This window comes from Pectinophora gossypiella, chromosome 8 (assembly GCF_024362695.1).
Source record: "Pectinophora gossypiella chromosome 8, ilPecGoss1.1, whole genome shotgun sequence".
Lineage (NCBI taxonomy): Eukaryota > Metazoa > Arthropoda > Insecta > Lepidoptera > Gelechiidae > Pectinophora > Pectinophora gossypiella.
This window is the reverse complement of record NC_065411.1, coordinates 9,142,375-9,162,014: the sequence shown is the minus strand read 5'-3', so window position 1 is coordinate 9,162,014 and position 19,640 is coordinate 9,142,375. Positions and strand designations below refer to the sequence as shown.

At 37.1% G+C, this 19,640-nt stretch overlaps 1 protein-coding gene across 3 annotated transcripts in view; it reads right to left on the bottom strand.

Annotated features, from left to right (window-relative positions):
• The window catches only part of LOC126368690 (uncharacterized), a 169,409-nt gene extending 150,527 nt beyond the window's left edge, over nucleotides 1–18,882 (bottom strand). For all 3 annotated transcript variants that reach the window (XM_050012800.1, XM_050012798.1, XM_050012801.1), the window contains exon 1: nucleotides 18,527–18,882. The gene's annotated coding sequence lies outside the window, so the exon portion shown is untranslated. The remainder of the gene's footprint in view (nucleotides 1–18,526) is intronic.
• Nucleotides 18,883–19,640: the final 758 nt, after the last annotated feature.

Genomic DNA, 19,640 nt, shown 5'->3' with positions numbered 1-19,640 from the left:
TAGCCCAGCCTGATCTATTCACGATCTCTATTTGTACGACCAGAGGCGCAACTACAAATTTTGGTGCCCTCCTCGCACGATTTTATGTGGACCCCTACAGCATTATGAAAGTTATGGCCACGCCAGGCGTAAACTATTGTATTATTCAGGCCTTTTCGGCTTTGTTTTGACGCCATCTGTTTTTTTACCTATAAGGCTTATTGAGAAACTAATATTGACGTTTTCTCCACTATATTTACTGGCTATAATGTTTCCTTCTAATATAAACTTCTCGAAGTCTCGATTTGGCACCGAAGTGGAATAGAATCACTCCCAGTGTTCTTGTGGATGTCATATAAGTGTAAAGTAGCTCGCACTTGTCGTTTGGAACTAGGATCCAAAAGGCTGTGCACTGTTTGAGCGGAATTGAAATATCTAAAGGAGAAGTGTTAAAGTGCAAAAATGTTACGCATTATTCTTCAGCCACCACTCATGTGCTATAATTTTAAAATGTTGTTTATGGAGCTGATTTCAGAATTGCAGTTTTCTGGTGTTTAACTATTAGCTTCACTAAATCTACTGTAACCGACAATATAGACACTACCGTTCACTTTATGCCACTTGCTTCTCGCGGTCATTTCTTCTAGTTTTTCTCGGCAACTCTCCGCTCCCGGCTGGCTAAGCCAGGTTTACCTCTCCCCCCTCGGTCTTACTTTAGTCTTCAATCGTATGGGCGTCAAACGATAACGTCAATGTGTAGGGTCTATGTAAAACGAGGTTTTTTGAAGTGTCCTAGGTGTATCACAATTTCGTATTCATTTGTTTAGGGTGTACCACTCACTAGCAACAGAGTACTTGTGCTCTAAATGCAAATTATTGTGTACTTCCCGGTAATATATTTCGGTCATAGTCCCGTTTTCCAAGTATCCTTATCCTGAACAAGTGTCTTAATATTCCGTAATATATTTACTTGATCCTCAATTTCGTCTCTGTGTGGTTGCCCACAAACCTAACTAATCCGAGTGTTTAGATCACCCACATGTCTTATTATCGTATTTTCTCTGCCAACATTCTTCGTGACAAACTTAAGTGTATTGTCCTAGCGAGTTTATTACAAGACCATTTAATAGTGGATTTATAATGTTGTTATAACGATTTTTATAAAAAAAACTGATCAAATTGAATTACACAGATCCAGTTTGTGATAATAATAACAGATTGCAGTAATTTGTTATTTGTGTCAGAATTCCGCTTACTTTTACTGCGATGTATTATCACTAAAAAATATTGAAATTTTATAATAGAGGAGAAAATATACCTAAAATTTGTACGTCGTCGTTTTCTTCTTCCCCTCATCTTCCCAGCGATTGCATTGATGATTTTTAATATAAAGCAGATAATATTAATTATAGCATCATTGTTTGTTTTAAAAAAATACATTTACTGACTCAAGAGTTGAATAAGTGTAATGCAACAGCTATGTCCTTTAAAAGCGATTCAGAAATACAAAAATGGAATTTCCGCAATACAATGCGTAAGAAAAGGCCAAATCGGGGATAGAATAGATATTGTTAAGATTAGAAAGGTGTCGAAATGTTTCGCTCAATCTTTTTTCGATAATATGCAAAGAATTTCTCCTTCTTTCAGAGGCGTGGTGCGATGTGTCACGGAGAAAACACGATCGGAATTTCATTCGGTGACTTTTGTATAAATAAAAGAAACGATGTCTTACTTTATTACATTGCTGATTTTATTCGAGCCGCTTTGAAGTCGCTAAAATGTATAAAAAATATAAAGTTATTTTTAGGCATATTAAAGCGTACTCTCTGGGGTAAACCTGTTAGTTCCCACTACACATAATTAAAGAGTCATTACTTGTAAATGCGAAAGCGGCTCAACGCCTCTACATTTATTCTTATGGAACCAACTGTTAAGGCAAGTTTCTCAGAAAGCCTTAAGTATATTATTAGAAATATACCTACTAAATTGAAAAAAAATACTTGTAAAAGTACTTGTATAAATTCAGTCGCAGTCATTTAGTTCATGGCGTAACTAGTGAGTAGATACGTACAAAAAACCTGGCAATTTAATTAACCTTAAAAGAATGAACCGGACGCATGTTGCGGATACAGAAAAAAATCTTGGGAACACATCTTTACTTTTAAAACAAAAATAAGCACTTTTGTTGAATTCGTTGTTATATAAATTAAGAATGAGCGTGTGATTTAGACGTGGTTTAGAAATGTTGCGATTACCGAAGCTAATGGAAGCTAACCTTAGCTTTCAAACACATTGAATCCACATATCGGAGAATTCGTGACTTGACACTTGACATGTACTTAGTTCGACTTTGAATACAGAATTTGAATTTATTTTTTGGGCACAAGTTTTGTGTCCGATGAATGGCGAAAGGCACGACCCCTATTACATGAGACTTAAACAGCTGACGAGGAGTGGGTGTGTATACGAAATATCCTCCTCTGCCCATCCCTTCGGGGATACAGGTGTAATGACATGTTACGTTCCTAATAAGACATGTGACCAACACATGACGAAGAAACCATAGGAACATTACACATAACATCGAGCGATTACCTACATACGACTTCGCTAATGCAGTTTGTATGTAGGTACTTGCAGTGTCTGGTGTCCCACATTTCGATGCACTTTCAATGCAAGTGACGAAACATCGCGGTGGGTTTGCCACAAGACACCGTAAACATGCCTTGTTTACTTACAACCAGTTAGTACTAAAGCTAACGAAATACAAACACAAGACTGATTTCATAAGCCTAAACTTAAGCAATAATCACCAAATTAATGTCAGCTTTGGGTAAAAAATTGCGCCCGAACTTTTTTCGTCTGGAAATTTATCCGGTCTGAGTAAAAGTTTCTTGAAAGTCCTGAATTGTCTGGATAATTAAGGCGAGTACTTAATGATTATTTAAATTTTATGAGTATTGAAGAAGTGTACGAAAGTGACGGTTCAAGGGGATAAATGAAAACGCAATCCACATAGGGGTAACGGCAAGAAGCAGAATGATAATTTTAATTTCTAAAAGTGAACACAAATTAATTTGCTAAGTACTACTTTTGCCACTCTTAATTTAAAGTAATGAGACAACAAACTTAAAATTGGACTATATTCAAATTCAGCAAAGTTTAAAACTTGGATACCAGAATTTCCAACTTAAATACCGAAGTCACGATCCAGAGCTTCGGTAGACCGAATTAAAGCGGAGTGAGAATTAAAATTTGTTCATTTCGTTTCCCAACCAAGTCTCTAATTTAGCAAGACAAGTCAGTGAACGCAAAGAAACTAGACATTACCGTCAACCAACAACCCGTTATTAAACCTTATCTATCACGATCTACTTGATTACAGCTTTAACTGATCCTTAGTTCTAGACCAATCAGTTCGCTTGGAGAGACCTCACTCACGTACGCTGGACACTAATTAGAAGGTATTTGTGTTTGTAATTAATGCAGACGCTTAATCAATCAACTTAATAAATAGGGCATTTAGCACTGATCGCGTAAGGATAACACTACGGAAGTGTTTTTACAGCATTACTATTATTAATCAATTCCTTCATAAGTTCTGACGGTATTGTGCCGATCCTCGTTACTTTCCGCCTAAACATTTACATCACATCATCGTAGACAAAGTTCGTGAACGGGTGCTAACAAAATTTGGAAGTTGACGTAACTGAAATGACCCTTAACGGAGTGGACAAGTGGAAACTAGGATGAAGTTGTCCCGACCCTCGCGCAGTTATCATACGAGTTTCGAAATGTATATTAGATTCAATACAATAATGTACGATGCTAAAATATTCCGCCAGTAGTGCACTTCAATATTCTCGTTCACTCTATATTTATTTATATGAAAAAGGTCTTTCAAAGGCATGAATTTATTTCGATAAAAAGAGTGTACAAATATCAATATTTCTGTTTATAAAACAACAAACAGCAATAACAAATAATAGTTTATTTTCAAAAACAACAGCTTGTTGTTGTAATTATAACAAAAACTTCGCAGGTGCTGTTTATCGCACTTGAATATTAATGGTCAGTCGTAAAAGACGATTTATATCATGTCTATCTGACCATGACTGATACGTAAACAAGTACAGTAGTACGTAGTATATACCTTGTGTGTACCTACTCTATACCTGTTGATCATGTCAATAAATTCGTCTTATAGAAAGCGGCTTCCTGCTTATAATAGAGTCAGTTCTACAGCTGCACTATAAACCCGTCTATCACATATGCCCATAAGCATACCGTAGGAAAGTGAACCGGCTGCATTTTTGTGGTTTTCACTCTCGAACGCTTTCACTACTTCTGTCCGGTTTGCATATTATAAACGAAAACTGATTTAATGACAACACCTTGATTACTGTTAAATAATAACGAGAAATTCTTTGAAGTTTTCATTCGACTAAATCTGGGTCAGATTGTTGACTGCGTCTTAAGTTTTAAAGCAGATTGAGTATCGAGCGAGATGTCTTTAAAAGCATTTGGACGTATACGTAGAGGTTATTTTCACGATCACTTAGTTTGCCCAGCCAAATACTAAATGCCATGTTCAGTATCCGCTAGCAGTGATTTGAACATTTCTAGAATATACTCGTAAGCTGAATTTTTATTTCAATACTAAAATTTTAAGAAGCATTTCTCAGCTTCTGTTCCATATTCTCGCAGAGTTGGCTTCGGTCCAAAATGGACGTTTTTTAAGGTAAGCATTCGGTAATACTAATTACCTAATTCAGAAGCTGTTTCCGGCAAGAAAGGCCCACCTATCTACGAGGAATTATTACGCGAGATGAGTCGAAAAGCCTTAAAAGCTTTCGCCCAAAGTAGACCCAGCTAATGTTGTGCCCATTATGAACTCTGCCCGCAGTTTTAGGGGAAAATATAAATTAAAGCACCACAACGCTCGACCGCCTCTATCTCCTTCAAATTTGCTTCCCATGAAAATTTGCACACTTATTTTATGTCTTGTTCTTAAATTTTAAGTGGTCAATTTAGCGTCTTGTGCCTCTCTGTGCATAAATGAATTTTATGCGCAAGTAATGGATAGTCATAATACAAACGTTCGGATACATTAACTCGCACAGGATTTCGTGCACCTTATGTTCGCTTGTTACGGCTCATTGCGCTCCCTCAGGTGATAAAGGCGTTAAATGCGATTAAGAGGTCCCTAATGGCACCACCCCGATAACACCCAATACTCTATCACACTTTGACCCAATTTCCTCAATTACCAGGATCAAGGAGAAGTAATGAAAAGAAAGTAATCATTATTTCATTCGTTTGTTCCGCGCTTTCGTCGCCAGCGGCTCTACAATAAAGCATTAAAAGACTGCTACGGATTATCACACAATTTATTCAGGTGCTTAATTTGAGCGGCTATCCCACTTTAGGTACAATTTATTTTTATTTCACTTAAATGTAGGCTCGGAAGCGAGATTTACCTTCACTTTTCATTAAAATCTCCCTTTTTTATGTCTACGCGTTTCACAAAGAAACAATTTGTCGAACCAAAATCGCCTACAGAAGAAAGGCGCGACGTAGAGTAGGTAAGTACTTAATTAGTAATAATTCGGAAGCGTGAGTTCTGACTATGCAAGCCAGCGGGAACTTTCCAGAACACGCCTACACACGTCAAACTTGTAACGAGTTATATGTGTCTCAGGACGCTGATGGAAATCAGCAGCTGTAGCGCGTCAAGTAGCGCTCCAACTTTCCACAATTATGGAAGTGCAAATAGGTATTAGATTGAACACACATTTCGGGTGCAGCGATTAAAGTCCGATCATACAGCGGCCCCGAACGCTGCACTCACGCGACTGCCTGCCAGTCCAATCGAAACTTTTGATTAAAATCAAGCAAACCCGGCGCCGTGCACTGCACTGATTCCAACTGAATGCCGATATCTTTATTTAAGCTCCATATGTTATGTTCAGATTGGGGAACTGGAATTGGGAGGCGGTGTTTGAACAATCGATCAACCGATCACAGGGGTGGCCGGTGAACTCTACACTTTTTGTAACAAAAATTTCGATATTCATTGTCCGTAAGAAGTACTCGACAATTCGTCAAAAAATGCAACAGAATTATCACTCACAAGAACCTCGCCGCATAAACAAGCTGGACTTTGACTATCTCAGACAAAGTCTCGAAAGTAAATCCTAACAAAGACTGGGAAGGTTACTTACGGGCTATCCGACCTACTTCATCATTTGTCTAGGGAAAAATTTATTAAACTTCCCAAAACGAATAAGATTGATAGCTATCTAAATTTATTCGGAATTACGCACCCAAGCTCCCCTCCCGATGGTGTCGACTTTGATTCTGTTTATTAATATTCATTGCTCATTGTGAAACAAAATGTAAGGATCTAATTATCCCCTCTGGGTACAAAAGGTGTTAGGTTAAAGGGATCCGGCGTCAAAATGCCACATGCAAAAATCATTTAAATACACGGGGTAATCCTTTCAAGCGCGAGGTGCCTTTAGGAGTAATCGGATTAATACGAGGGGTTGGAGCGAGCGAGGGATCGGTTGTACGGTGCTCGGTTGTGCGTCGCCCGGTGGCCGGGTGTCGGTGGCCGGATCCGGGCCCGCGTGATGCAGCGTGGCGTGGAGGTTCGTGTTCCCGCCGGACGCAGCAGCGGCGAACCAGCCCCTGATGTGGAAATTCCATTAACGACCGCGATATTCCCAGAGCCAGCGGATTTCAAACTCCACTTGCATTAGCCTCGAAATTAGGAAGCATGTTCGAAACACCCAACTGTTTGAAAATAAAACCAATGTCCAGACAGACATCAAAACGTGACAAACCATTTCTCCTTTACTTTATTACGTGATGGCGAATGATTCGTACGAAAAAGTAAAAAACTACCTAATCCACAGCTTAGTTCATGCAAAAAAATATAATAGTAGTTGCAAGTAATGTGACGTAATAAGTAGTAGGTAGAAACCTGGAAGACGTAAAATTAAGTGCTGCAGTGTATTTCATCTAAGTGCTAGTGAAAGGCAAATTGGCTAATCACTGGCTGTCACATACCTCGATGTTGTTATCTTGAGTTCCTAGACAGGTGCTGGTAGAATTACAAAATTGCAATTGAATTTGTAAAACGACACGATCTCACAAGAAATTACTCATTTACCTAATACTTCCTTTGTCAACCAGTAACAATAACTTATTTTGAACAACAGATTAATTTTAAACTGATTTAGACAGTCACTCAAATAAGCCTGTTTGTTAAGTAAATAAAGTTAATAATTAAGAATTTTGTACTGTAGATGAATTAGACAGAATTTCGCAGATTTGATTAACAATCCGGTTCCCAATACTCGGAAATGCAAATTCATATCCATCTATAGGTTGACAAGATCCTGCACAGCCTATATTAGAAGTCTGTTAATCAATCTTTGAGTGAAAGGGGCTATGGGCGGAGTTGAGAATCATGTTATCAGTTAGCACTTTGCCTCACTCGATAATTTACTTCAGGTGCTGCTTTCACCCACACGTGCCAATAGGCCAGAAACTAATAACAACAATAAAAAAAATAATTGACCAATCTTCAAAAGTGAAAACTATGCAGAAAAAGCATCGTAAGTCTTGCTACGATGACAAGTTTTTAATAGTTTACTAATCGATTGCTTTCTCTATTCGGATTAATGTGAATTCGGATAAATTACCCTTTTAAGTCAATATATTAAACATGTTTTGAAATGTTTTCTTTTTGTACTAATCTGAGTCGAAGACGTTCGAGACATCGAAGGTACGATCAAAATAAAAAGTTACAAAGTAACCAACAAACACATCAACAACTTGCTTGCGTAAAGTTCAATTGGTTATCTACAAAACAGAAATACACGGCCAAATAATACATAAACGTGCAGACACGTCTCATTGAGCCATCTACGAAACTAACCACTACAGATATTGCAATCTTCATTTACGCAATGAGCGTATAACCGTTCAAGATGGCCGTAACAAAACACGCACAAAGCAATTTGTCCGTCACTTTCGTTCATGATGCGGCCAAAAGTCATGCGCATAGGCATTCAATCGTGACACGACCATGGCCTTTTGCCGAGGCAGGTGTGCGTTTACCTTTTGCGACCAGAAAAAGTAGAAAGACTCTCACTATTAAAGTGTAATTGTTGTCGAAAGTAAAAAAACAAAGGACGGGAAACTTGGAAGTGTGCAAGTTAGGTTTTAATGTCAGTGGCACCGTTAGTACGGTCCGCGGCAATTAGAATAATTGTACTTACTAAGTATAGAGCCAGTTTTCATGTTTTATTACAAAAATACATATTACCTATATCCTCGTAAGGCCCGGATTTCCAGACACAATAGTTAAACAATGGGATTTGAATTTTATAAGGACTTTGGGCCTTACGACCATATTAATAATGCTAAGATATAATAATAGACAATATAACCTGTTTGAAACACAAATAATAGACACAAATAAATATATACTTACCATTATTTTTGACGTGACTTATTATAGATTTGCCGCAGATGGCATTAACTACTTGACCGGACAAAAGATACGATTCTATAATAACGCAATGTCAAGTTAAAACGAAAAAGGAACAACACCAGCGCGGCTTCCGATCACATAAATGGTTAAATATTTATACAGATCGTCTGTGTAATGCAGTTTTAAAATCAGACCAGTCACGACATCGTCAGACTCATACAAAGGCATTCGAGGGCGACTGCAATAAAGTAGAATTCGTGATTTACTGCCTGGCCGGGATCCAAGAGTGAACGCCAAGGTCGTACAGCCTTTAAATACCTAATTATTGTTGTAGATATTGCAATGACCTCATCATTTATAATGAAGATGAGATAAATAGCTTTTATCTAACATGTCTTCGTGCGATCATGCTTGAAGGCCTACTCAAATTAAGCTATCTAACCTATTTTGTTTAACATCTCATGTTTTGATGATGTAAGTATCATTTAATAAAACCAAGGGAATTGCACAAATTTTCTCAACCGGCTGTTATTAAACAAATACTTGAAAACTTTGCCTAAAATATACTTCTAAATTTCCAAGTAAAAAACCTTTCGGATCATAATAATTGTTGTTGTAGGTAAGTACTGTTTGTGTGTTAATTGTTCATTCGGCCTCATTTTAGCAAGCCAGTTCTAAAGATTTCATTAAACATCACTAAAAGACTATTTATCACCACATTAGCAGGATTTTTCCTGTTATAATGCTATCATAACGGATTCCCCATCAGCCGAAACCACTAGGGTCAAATACTTGACACGGCTATATAAATACAACATTCCAACGAAATAACTGATTATGAACAATATATTAAAATCAGCAACAAAAGACGGTCGATTGACGCAGTTGGTAATTTGGCTGTATATTGTACCACATGAGAGTTTGAATGTCAGTTAGAAAAAAATATTTTTGAAATGCTAGTTTTGGATCCGTTTTGTTTTTCAAGTAAGTAGACATCATTCCAAAGCGGAGAAAGAGTACCAAAGAAATCTTCTTGTCGCGAAGAAGAGAAGACGAAATCTATCTGGAAGAGACAAGAGTCCGCCGCAAAAAACACGTTTATTGACCAATAAAATAATTTCTATATTGACCATTAGCGTTTCGACACAGGTGCGGTAAAACCTGCTGAAAGAAATATTGTCACCAATTTACATTGCATTCGACAATTACAATTCGAACATTTAGTGCTTCTATAAATCCTTTTTAAGTTTCCTTGTACGTGCTCAGCTAAAATAAATCTGTCTATTTGACTAAACCTTGAACTCAGTTACCTTAAATAGCTGGGAATTTATTTAGCCACAGTTTAAGTAGTTGATTCATAGTTTTAAAAGTTGAATGAATCGACCATTGGATTCTGTTTATCTTCAAACTTACTATATTCATCGCAACAATCATGCGTGACATCTTATTACTTATTACAATGTTGAATGGATTTTGAAATGAAGCAATTATCATATCATTTAAGTTCCATTAGGTTCTGAAATCGAATAATCATTATTTCTCTACTTGCACATCCGACCGGGATCCGTCACGCTCGAGTCGTGTAGCGATGAAAGCATCGAATGTCTTTCGATTACGTTTGCTCGCGCGGAGAAAACAGCTTTTCACGGTCAGTTGGTGGCATCCGTGTTGCCGGCATCTGTCATCGTTAGCCAACGATGAGAAGAATCAACCGTCACGATATCTAAAGAACAAACACTATCTATGAAGTGTTAACTAAAATGTTTTCAATCACCTGCCTTTCACGTCGTTCGTCGTCGCCTTTGAATGCTTCGTAATGTTGACGTATAATTTTTGTTTGCAGTATAGTGGCGTCAAACAAATAATTATAAAGTTGTTCGTCTAACTCAATACCGTAAGTGCCAAGTGATAGGTTATTTCACTACGCGATGCGGCAGTTCATTATGCGAACTGTCAGTGTATCCTGTCTCTTCATTATCGACGTCCAATGTTTGACCAAGAGCATGATGTTACGAACAATATTCAGTTTTATGCAAATAGCCAATTTTCAGCCTAAATACACGTAGAGGTAGGAACTAGTCTACACTACAGAAAGAAACTCAATTATATTTTTTTCACTTTGAATACAAAGACAATCGACTCGCTTCATGCTTGCAACAAAACTAATATTATTACGGTTGGGTAATAGAAAATTAAGCAATAACTACAAGCAATACAAAATAGAGCCTCGAGTTAGATGTTTGGTAAGTACACAAAGCATTCAACTGTTAGACAACACCAAAGGTTAGCAAACAAATACAACCCTAATTTTGGTTACTAAACTACATACTATAGATTGACCAAACTAATAACTGTGAAGTGATGGCAAGGATTAATAAACTACGCTAAGTCCAACTCAAATACCTCCAATAGAAATTTTGATAACTTTGACTAAAATATAGTTTAAATTAATCGTTATCGGAGAGCAAATATTGGCACTGAATTCAATGGCCGAATAAATAATTCCTGTTAATATTCAACAGTATATAGCTGCGGTTCGAGCAATTAGCTTTAATGTTTGATCGCCACCAAAATTTATGATTCTCACGAGGTACACAAATAATCGTGTTTCATATTGACTATTAAAACACTGTTCCTGAATGTTAATCCGCGGAGTCAATTGAGCCTAAATCAGCAGGTTGATATGGCCAGAATCAGCGGTCACGAGGTTAACGACAAAGCTTATTCAAAAAACCACTTAACATTCGTTTGCAAGGGTATAAAAAGCTGGTGGTTCGATCGAGCGACGCAGCCGTAACGGTACCGGCGAATTCCGGCACGTCCACTAACGGTGCACCCTGTCTCCTCTGATACTTGTCATAATTACCTCTACACCCGCCATCTTACTCACATTACTACCATTTAATAACATTCACCACACCATCAACATAATACATAATCAGTTGACAGTATCAAATTTTAAGGTGATTCAATACAGCAGCCTAAAGTCAATGACTCTTTAGTATTACGCGTGCTAGAGAATTATCGCTCTGTTCCACACACCTAGCGAGGAAGAGTCGATTAACAGAAGTAGGTAATCAGCAATCACTCCGAGAACGAACCGTGAAGCGTTTCCCAATAAATGGTTTTAATTATCTTTATTTTTGCTGCCACTCATGTTACAAGAGATTGTGCGCTGATTTCTACAAAGCGTGTGTAACCCGTAAACAGCCAAGCGTTGTAGTTGCTAATGTTGTAGTTTCCTAAGCTTATGGCAAGATGATGTAATAAATCTGAAATCGTGGCGTAAAAATCGAAAGTTCAGCCTGAGACGGGCGTGATTGGGACTGGGACCTGCGTGACGACAGTTGCGCTCGTTGGACACTGTTGCAACCAAACGTAATCGGAATGGCATGATTTTTTATCGATTACCACCAATAGCCAAATCACGATTCGTTTAAAAAGTATTGACAGACCGGCAGACGGTTCAGACGTTGATCTTGAACTTTAATTTGCAAGTCGAAACAGCATCGTGTTTTGCATAATGCATTTCGCTAAAGATTAAATAACCCCTTGCTTTTGAATGACAGCGTATTCGGATTGAATCAACGTATTAAAATGTTAATTACTTACTGCGTTAGTCGCAGCACCGAAATCTCGTTTAAGTGCTAACCGCGCGGCAGAAGGCAGAGCAGAACATCCATTATTACGTTACAGAGGCTCGCGTGCGCTCCTATGTCGTTACACTGAGTATAATATGCACCCTTTAATTAGTCCAGTAATGATAAAGTTCCATACCCTTGTACTAATTCAGGTTACCCTAGTTAATAGTGCTTGAGAAAGCGATAGACTTAATTTATGAACCTATATCGAAGAAAATCATAATTGGCTTCTTACGATATTTTCAATACACAAAAGCATTTTTCTTACAACACAATAATGCTATTCCTCGGTATTACTTCAGTTTTCCTTATTGAAATTGAATGTATATTCGAGATTTTTACTGAATAATGAGAATAGAAAACGTCGGATTGCCTTAAGAAAAACATTTCTTATTTTCGTTTTGTTCAAATGAATCGTGATCTACAATGGATAGAAGTCGGAGGGGTCAGCAGTAATGTATTCGAGTCATAGTCTATCGAACAATCGACTCCATCGGAAGTCCGATCCTGGAGCTGATAAATCTTGGCGTACCTCACACCATTGTGTAATGCATTCCATCTCGCGTTACTTTTGTAAACTGTCGCGATTTGGGTTGTTTTCTTCTTCTCATCATTTTATCCCCTGTTGAGATGTATGGCTCGAATACCAGATTTCTACTCCTCGTGATCTTTTGTAGCCTTTTGATCGTTTTGATTTGGGTTGTGCACTGTGTGCACATACATTATGCCAGACAGCCAGTCGTGCTATCCTTTTTTCTAATTATAGTACTTAATATTATGAATTTATAAATAAAGTCGCCTAAATTGTACTGTACTTATTCATGTGTTATGTCTGATTGTTAAAGTTTAATTCTGTGCAATAAAGTATATTTGATTTGATATTAAAAATACCATCATCATTAATTTAAGAGCCACGCTCTTGTCGGTGTAACATTCTCCATTCTTGTCTATCTAAGGCTAATTCTTCGACTTCGTTATAAAACACGACGTTCTTCTGCTGCTAAAAATATAAAACGAACAAAATATATATTCGCTTTATTTTCATGTATTAAACTGGCAATCAGTTGAATCATATATAGTATAAGTAGTCAGTTTGAAGATATGTAGATTCTTATCAGTGATTGATCAACGGGGAATCAAACCAGATCATGTCAACTTTGGAAATGTAAAGCGTCCGGTGAAAGAACCGGTGAGTCCAAAACTTGATGCGACAGAAGCTGATAACGTCAATCTCAAACATCAAACGTACATACACGAAAACACGCTTTGACTGATACATATCCAGTCCAAATTGACAATATGGAGAATTAATTAAGTACTTACAGTTTATTTTCTCTTTTACCGTTTCATTTCGTATTGGATTGTGTTATTTAATATAAAAAGATATTAAAAAGTTACAATATGCAGCTTTCAATAGTAATAAAAATGGCTGCATTTTATCAACCAATATCTTCAAATGATGCGCAAATCGGAAATTCTCAATTACTTTTGAACAAAGAAAAATAAAGAATAAAATAAAAATATTTAGTTATTTGGCAGATGCAAAGTATAAAATGACCAGAAACAGAGCACAAAAAAAATTAAGTAAGTACGTCCAGCTCAGCATGATACCTATACAGTGCGGATCTAAAGATTGAGACTCTTTGGAGTGCGATCTGACCATTATCGTGTTTTTTTCTGTTGTTCCTCTTTCGTTTGCGATTTCAGTTCAATGACCGACCTCATGAAATGCCCCTGGGACGAATGATTAAGGACGGATTGTACAGACTAGAAAGAAATTTCGGTGGACTGAAATTAAAAGTCATCATCATCATCAATTTAAGAGCCACGCCCTTGTCGGTGCAGCATTTGCCATGCTACTTTTTCAGGGAAAAATAGGAAAAATAAAAGTAAGAAAGAAAAATAAAACATTTGCATGAACACATGGTCGATAGACAAACTTTCTTTGTCGATTTTTCTGTTTTTATTTATCTCTCGTGTGGGTTGTGAGGTGTGATCGACCTCAAAAAAGGTCCCTGTAATGGATCATTCTTTCTGGCATCTGAATTCTCGTCGGTGTAAGGGGCAGCTAGTTAGAGGCCACCCCTGTCATTAATTTCATCTCTTTCGCTAGCCAAGTCACGGCGCATTTAGGAGGTTGCGACGCCAAAACGATCTCGGAGAGCCCGTACATCGGATTACGTTAGGACTAAAGATTTCGGTGGTCTGCATCAATGTCTTTGTTTATTATCTTCATCTCTTTGTATTTGTGCACTGTCATGGTATTTTTTTAAATAAAATCGACATAATTGAACATTGATAATATAATAGAAAATAACAATCTTAAATACAAGTGCAGTGAAGTACGCGCATCAGCTCTGAGCTGCTAGTGTACATAAACAAACATAATAATAAACATAATAATAATTATTATTTTTCTATCGTGTGAGTTGTGAGGTGGATTATCAACCCCATCAACCCTGGTTACTATTGAGCCGCCAAAAAGTAACCGGGACCAACGGCTTAATGTGCCTTCCGAAGCACAGATCATCTTTCACGGGCGACCGACATAATTTATTTGCAAGAACATAAGTTGCCTAGCCTAGTTAAAAAATAACAGATTGCAATAAATTACGATTGTATGTACAATTATATTAAAATTAGTACAAAAATTGATTAATAAATACTTATTATGTAAATGAAACAGAAGTCGAAAGTTCCGAGAACTATACGAAACATCAACTTTTTATATATCTTTTTCCTAACTTTCCTAAAATGAGAGGGTTTTCGCATAGATATGGGTCCTTATACCTAATGATGACTTTTTTCTAAATATTACTAATTTGGACAACATACAAAGCTAAATACGTCTAGATGTAAAAAAGTATTGATGATAAAATATTTTTACATGTATGCTATCGAAATGTAACTTGATAGGTACCTAATAGCTGCCTAGATAATTACACGTAATAGTTCACAGCACATATCACTGCTGTACATTCGACACCTATTATCAAATTGAAAATCAATTTATCGCAAATAGAGTCTGGGAACACTTCTCTCTTGTATAGACAGATTATTTTATTTAGCACAGAAAGTTAAGCAAAAACCGAATGAGCAAAAAACGATTTGTAATTGGCGTTCTCTATTCAAAACGAATCGAGTCTGCTTCTCTATTTCTAATCAAATCGGAGCATCGTATACGATTTCATTTAAATTGTAAAGAAAACCTGTCAGATTATTAGGGCAAGGTCAATAGGAAGATGGTGCTAAAATTTGCAGTATAATAACTTATTGCAACTTTCACAGAACGAGAAAGCGGCGAGCGTTTATGAAGTTCTGTGAATAAATGATCTTTCTTCAAGCTCCGTAGAAGCAATATAAGGAAGCAAATTGCAATGTAAGCTTCGTTTGAACACGAAATTAAAAATAAAACTGCGATCTTTTAATATAATACTAATCATAAAAAAGTGGGTACTGCATGTTCCAAAGGTTATACTTAATAATTCGGGCATACGCGAGACCACGGAACCGAAAGCCCGGACTCCTATTATCATAAATTAATTATGTATACTGCGAAACAGAAACATAACTTCATTTTTACATTTAATTTCGTATAATAAGGGTAATGCATTTCTTCCGACGCCCGCTCGACTAACCGCGTTCACAATGTATTATACCAAATTATGTATAAAGTATTCTTTGTGCTTAATTATACGACTCACATTGAACCGCAGGGTGCAAGTTCGTGTTATCATAACATCAGACGCTATTCACATTTACTTTTTCTTACATCTCAGTTTATTCTACTTTTTATTGAACGCTCATTTTGTGTTTTTCTTTTTTACAAGCTCATTAAGATATTATATAGTTCCGATCATAATCTAATGGCTTCTTTATCTACCAGTGCATGATAACGGTGCCTTTTTCATTCATTCTTAAAACTGGTTATGGCAACAAAGCGTAACATACTCATAATAAATTGGACGACTCCACATAATATAATAAAAAAGTTCAACTTAGTTTGGTCAAAACGGTAAGTCTCTGAACGCAACGAAACTTTATAAGACAGTTTGTGATTCATTTTCCATTTTTTTCGAGATATTCGGCACAGTTTTTATACTTGTAAAAAAGATTAGAAAGGTGCAAAGTATTTTCCGTCTTTTTTGAGACTTTTAGAAAACATTTTCTTCTCTCACACGACGGGTTTTGACACTGACCGACCTGATCATCCCTGGTTTCAGAGTTATTATTGAGCCGCCAAAAGCCCCTGACATGGTTTATGTACCGACTCAGGAACCAATGCCTTACCATTTCTTCCGAAGCACGTATCGTCTTACTTTCGGTCAACCAAGTGATCAGCCTGCAATATTCAAACCGAACTAAACCATACCCCCATTGGTATTCGAACCTAGGACATCCGGATCGTGAGCCCTGTGCTCAACCACTGGACCACAAGGACGTTAAAAACACTATAAGGTTAGAAAACATTAAGACCTGCAAAGATTACCTACGCAATCCGAATATCTTATGTGTAGATTGTCAAATGTAATCGACCTGATAAAATACGCATTTCTCACATGGTAGTAAATAATGGATAGATTTTGAATATGATGGAGCACGTATTACAGGCTCTGCGCATACAAATCAGACTGTCAATAGATGATTTAGATATTATCTGCAATGCACCGCGTTTGTGTCACGATTCGTGCCAACATTTAGGTATTTCGAACATCCACTAGTATACGTCAATTTTAAAGGTGACTTTTCTGCGGCCAAGTATCCATTTGGTAATCTGTTTGAAATATCCACATGCCCTATTTGGTCAATGTATGTTATGCCTATATCTAATTAAAATCGCAATGCAAAAGTAACTTGATAATTGTAAACTATTAAAATATGCGTAATTGCGACCAAAATACTAAGCACAAAAAGGGTTATGAAAACTGCAGAGTAATTCAGAGAAAAAAATAGGCCCAATTAAAACTAGGACCTTTTTAAACTATAGAGCACTCAAACAGAAGCAGTCATTTATTTGACTCTAGATACAAAAATAAAATGGAAAATCTAAAATTAGTTACTGATATTTCGACAAACTGCTATCGATGTAAAGGGGATATTCATTTATCATCCATTGCTTTTTATAGCTTCTACTAAGTGCTCCCTTTTGTATCAAATTTTCTCGCGCTTATCTAATACAACTGAAGTTTTTAAAAGGGATTTCGATCGAAGTATCAAAAATACATATCCACCTATACATACAAAAGACTGGTTGTATATTAAATATCTTGAATTATACTTAACATAACGTTATGACTTTCATTGAAATGAAATGAAAACTTATTGTAATAAATGTGGTATAACGACAGAATTGGATATTGTGACATACTTACAATAATAATTAGATAACATAAACACAAATAATTAATTAGAAATATCATACTTAATTTACTAAAACAAATATTTAAAGCCTTAAAAACTCATTTTAGTTATAAAACTGTTTTCCCTTTACCCAGTTTTTGAGTTGGGATCGAAACTTTATGCATTATTAGAAGTCTTTGTATTCCACCGAAATTCGCAGAGAAATCCTCATTACCTTAAGGTAACCCATCTTTCTGTCTATCTTCTGTCATATGCCCGTCCGCAATTATTCCAATAACATCCAATTCCATCTTAGATCTCCAGCTCACCGTACAACACGTGTATCCCTTAATTACAACTGTCTTATCCCGCCCCTGTCTGTAAATTACACTTAGGTACGTACTTAAACAAAATTCTCATCTTCCCCGAACATCGATAAATTAATGATTAATTACCCCTAACATTTGAAGCCGTTCGACGTTCCAAAATACATTGACTGATCCAATGGGATAAAGTTTATTTACCGGACACTTTCCTTGAAGGCTACTTAATACCAAATTTCAAGTGGTGAAAGGTAGATTATTTAGAACATCAAAGCTTAGGGTCTTCTACAAACAGAAGCAAGAGTTTGTCTTACAAAATTGTTTCCCCGTTGTAAATAAACAAGCAAAGTGCAGCGGAGTCCTAATGATATTACATTTTTTACTTCCTTCCTTATGAATACTTAAGGTGGTGCTCCCCCATTATAAGCTAAAGTATAGGTAGCTGAAAAAGCAATTTGCATTCATCACTTTAAATAGCAATCTTTTTCACGCTTAGATTTATTGTGTATGAAGGATTAGCTCGTATATTTTAATGGATGAAGATTTCCGGGAGGCCGCATGCATTGTTGTTTAAACGAGCCGAGAATATCGAAGTGACATGGCTCTACTTTGCAGTAATGGTAGGATTTTTTATTTTCTAATTATAACAAACTTTCATCTAAGATAATAATATATACTATTATAATAAAGTAACTAACTATATAAATAGTTTTCAAATTGCTCAATAAGTTACTTACCGTAAACGGAAAGTTCTACCGCGCTTCAATAATCGAGTCACAGTTTTTATTCAAAACTGCGCTGATATCGAAACGAGTCCCAATAAGTTTATTTCACTTTCAACTTCGTCCGTCCCACTTTAGTCACTTAACACCGAGATAAGTAAAAGTCCTTACACAATTTATTATCACGCTTCAACTGTGCATTTTCACTTTCTACAGTGCGTCTAAGATCACTCGATCAGTCACGAAAGAAAGGCTGCCAGTGATTTGTTAGATCGCGATGTCCGCAAAACTTCTGCCGAAGCGATAGTACCGCCAAGTGGAACGCGCGCACCCTGCTACGAGCTCGCCGCCCGAACGCCGAACAGCGACTGTGATAACGACACTTCCTCCGAATGAACCTGCGAACCTCTCATAGACACTGTAAGCTTCTCTCTCGCAGCCATCGTCGCGTCGACGCACTCCACGCTTTCCCAATCGCTCCGAATTCAACTCTACAAGCATCAATGCAAGCAACATTTTCCAACACCGCTCACCGCACACGAATGCGTCTCGTTCCGAACGCGTAACGAGTTTACGGTACGTAAATCGTAGTAGATTTGTTTTGCAGCCGCGCCATACTATTCCGGCACTTCGCTCTTTGCTCACAGAGCGCTTTTTTCCAGGCCGTTTCCCGTTAAATAGAGGCTTCTTTTTGTCCAACCTGCGCCTGGTAGCCTATGTAGGGATCGCGGAATAACCGCTATAGACAAGATGCCAACTTTCTAAACTAAACCTATAAGACCGCTATATTGGGTTGGTAAATTACGTTATTTTTATTGGAACTTACTCTATCCGGACAATAATAAGAAAGCATTTAGGAGATTGGTCGTGTGCAGCAATTTTATTCTCGTGCAACGGTTGTGTTGAAATTTGTCATGGAGTTTGTGCGCAAGTTTCGTGTGTGTGGATTTGCCTTCAGTTTCCATAAAACAAATAGTTCTACTCGGGTGTCAATTACCTACGTACAACGGCTGCGGTGGAAGCCATACGACCGTCCCTCGCAAATTGGATGCCAATGAAAGCAGATTATTCCACCTTGTGAAGGTTGTGCGTCGTAACACAAGCTTGCACTCCAATAATCTCTTCAGAT